The following is a 6,000-nucleotide window of genomic DNA, read 5'->3' on the forward strand; positions in this document are numbered from 1 at the left end:
AGGGGGAATTCCATGGAACTGAGCTGGGAAGCAGAAGGAATAAAAAGTGCTTATTGCATGTCTGGCATGCACCTGACTGACATTTCACTCTTAAAAGTGCTCCCAGTAGATTAATGCAGATAAACGAGAGTGGAAGTCATCTGATTCAAACATGTGTTGAACAAGAAACCACATAAATGAAAATATCAAGGATGCATTGAGTGATGAGGCAAAGAGCTCTAGTCTGTAAACAGTCTTTCACAGGAAAATCATGTGCTTTGTATTAAAAGAAAGAGGAAAAAAAAAAAAGAAAAAAAAAAAAGTTGTTTTCTTTTGGCAAAACTCTCTTAAAATCCAGTAAGCCACAACTAGTTATTCACAGTGGGATCTGAAGCTTGCATTGGGCTGCTCTGTATCATGAGGTCCTATTTATTCTAGCAATGCTGTCGTGTTCTGTCCATTAAGCTTCACCTTGTCTGCATACACTAACAGGGCTCTCAGAAAGCAGTCAAAGGACCACCAGAAATGTTCCCTCCTGCAGTCAGCAAGACAGTGAAGTGCTGAACATGGGCTATGGCTCCTGTTGGCTCCCATTGCCACTTGGAAAGTTAGGCAGGAAAGTCCTCACTCACCAAAATTAGGTCACTAAGGGAGAAGAAGCATCCCTGCACACTGTAATGGTGAGAAACTTCCTACACAAATTATGTGGGACTGGCAGCCTCCACAAATGCCACTCAAAGCACTCTCCCACTTCCAGGCTCCTCTGAAGAAGACACAAAGACAAAATTCTTTCTTTGCCCATTCCCAGTTTCTCCAGAGCTCCTCAAAGAGGGATTTGTTGAAATACACATGAAGGGAATGCTGCAGAAGCCCAAAATCTGTGGTGTTGATGTATGCCTGCCATTGAGATGTGTCCCATTTGGCAGCCAAGCCTTTCTGCCATGGAGCCCTTAGGGACACATGGCACTTTCTGCTGAACAGGTCCATGGTGACAAACAATGCCTTTTGCTACACCAGAAAGCCTAAATTATACTCATTAGAATTACCCCCAAAGTGGCAAAACTAATTATATCTACATGTTTGATAACTTTTCCAGTATTCATGCTCTGCTGGTAAATCTCTTTGTCTCAGTACCACTTTGGCTTTCTTTTCTCCCATCTAATACACCTTGTTTCAGGATTATCTAAATAAATAGCTAATTCTTTTCCTCTCCCTGTTACTTTGAATATGTCTGCATAACAGACGCTATCAATGGGACCTTTCCTTTGCCCATCCCAAAGTGAGCTGCCCAATGCTGCTATAGAGTAGCAGCTCCAGTCAATATCATCAGCTACAATGCTAGGAGCCTACAGAACCCACTTTATCACAGTGAGTTTGGAGACCAGCCAAGCCTGAGATGAGCTTTACCTTATGCCACCAAAGCATCTCTGCAAAGTCTACATCGGATCTGTGACATCAGACCAGCATAAAGCTAACTTTGAGTTACCAAAATGCTGCTAGACATGCCCAGAGCCTTCTTGGGGTTCTTCTGGGTTAAGCCTCTCTTCCCTACAGGTGTAGCTCCAAACACTCCATCCCAAACTCAGAGCCAACTACGCGCAGCAGCTGACTGAAATTGAAAGCGATATCTCAGCCATCTGTTTAAAAATGTGAGGCCATTGACTCATTAGTTTCATCCAACTGTACCAGCACAATAAAAAACACACGCCTTCTGGAGAACAATATCAACATGTGTGGGAGGGCAGCATCTCCGCAAGATGTGGTGGGATGCGGCAGCAAAGAAGCATCTCTACAGAAGTGATCTGCAGGAGCTTTGTCCTGACTTGCCATGTTTGCTTTGGGTTCACTCTGCACACACTCTGGCCATTCCCACACTGGACAACAGGCCATTTTGTTTGGGTGCTCTCCTTGGATTGAGGTTTTGGTGATGGGGGCTGCTTTCAGCTGCCCTGGTCTCATCTAGCCAGTCCCATTTAGCAAAATTACAACATTCAGGGAGTGTTGCAATTCTATGGGACTACTCAGAGGCCAATCAGAGCTTTTTGCAGTAACTTTTCCAGATCAGGAGTGAAAGCTGGCAAAGATTAGTTTAACAGTGTGCCTCAGTTCATGGAGGTTACTGAAGAAAACATAAGGAGGCAAAGCAGGTCTTGGCAGAGTTCAACATTTGAAAGTTGAAGTCTCCTCCTTATGAGCTCACCATGCTCTGCTGAGCAAGTGGAAGGGAAAAAAATTTCTCTCAATAGCGTGACTTCAAGAAAGGAAGTTGTGTGGGCAGAAGCACTGGGGTAACTTTAAGTGCAACAACGTCTCCTTCCACAGCTTGCTGGCCAAGGGGCACTTGCTTTATTCCAGGTGGGGAATTCAATGGCAAGACATAGGGAGGAAAATATCCAGTATCACCCACTTTAGAGACATTTATTTCTAAAGCAAATTATAACTGCAGCCATAAACTTTTTATTGCTGCCTCTCATGCAGTTCATTTATTGTAACTTCCTTTTTTGAGTGGGCTGTTTATTTTTAAGCAAGCGTTGTTACATTTTTCACTAGATTACTAATAGCCACGTGCTCTGGCTGCTGAAGCTGAATAAGCTGATGTAACTGTAGGTCAGAATCTCAGCTCCTTCCTTAGCCTGTCTCCCCACCCCCACCCCCCACCCCCCCCAAGTAAATATACAGAAGATGAGCTCAAGTTTTCCTCTAAGATCCCAATGCACTTTGCACTTGTAGGAGAAGACAGAGTCTGACTTCCAGCACAACCACCAGACCTCAGTGTACTGAAGATGGGAAGGAGACAAGTGACAAGTGTCTACTATCTATCTGCCATTGATAGAGCTTTGCAAAGTGCAGGGTTCTGCATCAACCCCTTATTTCTGACACAGCTCTTAAGAGTTAATAAACAATTCATTAAGTTCTTGCCCCAGCAGCTTTGGATACTCCTTCCCAAAGCCTCAGCAGAAGGTTTGCTGCACTCACTAGCTCAGCTAACAGCATGATATTGGGGCACATACTCAAACACTCTCTGGCATTGGCAAGTGGGGGTTTTCTTGGTCCAGCAAGCCCTTGCCTGATGGCTTGGGTCCCCTCAAAGCCGAGTGTCTGGTATTCTCCTTTCCAGTATCCTCCACCCACCAGATGTTTTGTCCCACTGAGAGTTCATGATAGACTTAAAGGCCTTTCATTATTACTATTTTTGTGCATCTCTGCTTGTGGAAATGAGGAAATAGAATTGCTCTGGGTTTTCTAAACACATCTTCCTCTCAGGAGCAGAGTTTACTGGAAGCACACATTCTTGGATAGGCCAAACAGCCCCGGGCTGCCCTTGCTGGGTGCAGAGCAGCCTTGTTGAAAGGCAGTTGCAACAAGCAGGCTGCTCTGGGTGTCTCCTTACAAGCATCTGCTTTCTGCTTGCAAGCGTTGTGCAAGATGGAGTGGGGCCAAAGCCCTCCAAGCACAGCCAGCTTCAGAGACATCTGAGTGTGCAAGGGAGGACACCAACAGCACTTCATCTGCTCCACAGGCACAATCAACACCTCTGCTCTTCCCTAAGTGAAGGTTTAAAGGAGATAATATAAACTTCCTATAAGTTTTTCAGTTATTCACATCTGCAGGTCTCACTGAGGTGAAGAACTCCTGTCCTGTCAGCATCACCTCTGCCATGGTATTCTCAAATGACAAGATTAGCCCTATCCAAGTTTTCAGGTGGTTGCTGGACCTGTTCTGCACCATCCTTTATGTTTACTGAGAAATAAATTTGTTTTCTAGTATTGTTCAAAGTGAAGATTATTTGGATGAGATTATTTAATTCCAAATTCGTCCGAAGCCAAATTTCTGGGATGGGCTTTGAAGAAGCCAATATGCTTTGGATCAGGCCTTCGGCACATTGCTCAATTTTCCATTCTTCTGCATGAAAACAGTTTACCAGTTACAGGGAGGAAAAGGGCAGCAGAGTTTTCCAGACAGCTCTCAGTACAGTGCAGCAGAGGCCGTCCTCTCAGTTAGAGACCTCCTAACTCACATTACAGCCACCACACACAAATCAATCTGTCCTATAGTTTTCAGTTGCTGAGGTCCCACCTGAACCTCCTGCTTTCAAAGGATCAAATTGGAGCTTTCAACCAACTAAGGAACAAGGGCATTTTCACAGGGTATTTCCCTTTACCCCTCCGTGGGACTACAAATGCCACAGAGGTTCTGTGGAAACTTGACAGTTCCTATTTTAGCAAGGCAACAGATGATCGAGTTAACATCCAACGCTCAGCACCAGCTCAGCCCACCGCTGTGCATCAAGACGCCTGCAAACTGTTCCGTGGAGCTTCTTGTCCTGTTATCTGCATGTTCCACGGTCTTCGGGCAGCGCTTAAGCTCCAATACCCACGTTTAACTTCAGATCCTAGCAGGAGCTGAGAGCACTCTTCTAAACCCAACTTTCTGGAACGTAATTATCACTTAAGCAGAGAAGAAACTTCCCCTCCGAATAAAGGTTTCTGTTCTCGCCTCTGGCTGCTGCCCGGTCTGCCCAGCAGAGGGCGCTGCTGCATCGCTGCTCGCAGCCCCCAGCGCAGCTGCTGCAGGGCCAGGCTGGCATCGATAGGGCACCGGCTTTTAACTCGGGAAAACAGGAATTCAGGCCATTCAGAAACAGAAGAGCTCGTTTTCTGCATCACCTGGGCGGTAGAAACATCACAGTACCGACTTGGAATAACCGGCTGTGGCTGAATTCCTAAAGCCTTACCTGATGGTAAATGCTGCTGTCCTATAGCATAACTCCAAACTCAGAGCAGTTGCCTCAAATTCTGGGAGAGACCTTCAGAAAGAGCCTTGGAGGCTGGTAACCATAGGATACATGCACACCTGAGCTCCTTTAGATCAGCTAATAATGCAGCAACCAAGTCCCAGGAGGGCTGAACACAGCCTAGGAGAGGTGCCCTCTGCCGAGCTTCATGCCTTAAAGTTAAATGCAGCAAGGCTGCTGCCACGCTGCCCACCTGAATCTGGCCACAGGGATATGTATCTATGTACACCTACTTTCACTTATGGCATCAGCAGTGATGTAACAGTCTGACAGGGGTTCTACCCCCACTGCTCAGCACTTCCCAGCCCTAAGGAAAGGAGCAGCTAAGAGTAGTTCTAGACAAAGTCATCTCCTGGCTAGAGGACCAGCCGGGGTGCACTGAATGGTGCACAACCTCTACAGCTTGTATGGGGTGAAAGGCTACAAGCAGAGGTACAGGCTTTTAGGAATAAGGTTCCTAAGTCATCCCCATTACCAAGGAGCAGACAGCATCTGACATTCAGTTTAAAGCTTCCAAGAAGCAAGTCAAACACCTATTTCAAGTTGCTGTTTACCTAGCAAACATTTCTGCATCAGTTCCTGTATGGTTTTAAAGCTGTCAAATGCAATGGCAATGATATTTTATCTTAGCACAAGCCTCTTTCTCTAGCATGGACTCTAAGATAGACCAGCCTACACTTGCAGAACAATGGCAGAAAATGAAATGAAAGTGCTCATTTTGAGTAAATATTTGTTAAATTCCCCTCCAGCCCAGCAAACAGATTTGTGTGATGTGATTCATGCACCAAAGAAAGACTTTGCTGAAATGCAAGAAGTCAGCTTAGATTCATGAAAAGGTAACTGCTGGCTCATAACAGGATTTAGGGAGGACATTTCTCATGCCCAGTGTTATTTTTATCTACATTAATAATCTCATTCCCCTCTCTCTCTCTGAAAAGATTACAGGCTCCAACATGATACCAGGGAGCACAAAGCAGAAGACGTGGCACTTGTTTGTAACATTCCTTTTGCAGATAAGTGTTGACTCCAGATTTACGGCCATGCTCTCTCCTTCCCTACACAAGCAATGGTGGATTTGCTGCTTCACCAAGCTCTGCCCATTCTCTCCCGCATCATTCCTCGTGGCTTAAAGCACCAGAGGGCAGGGCATAAATGATTGGCCCTGTCTGCCACTGATATACATCATTATTCATTTCCTTTTAGCACAGTCTCTCTCCTGAAAGTAG

Source organism: Coturnix japonica, chromosome 15 (genome assembly GCF_054131305.1).
Source record: "Coturnix japonica strain WE chromosome 15, WE-NBRP24, whole genome shotgun sequence".
In the NCBI taxonomy this organism is placed as follows: domain Eukaryota; kingdom Metazoa; phylum Chordata; class Aves; order Galliformes; family Phasianidae; genus Coturnix; species Coturnix japonica.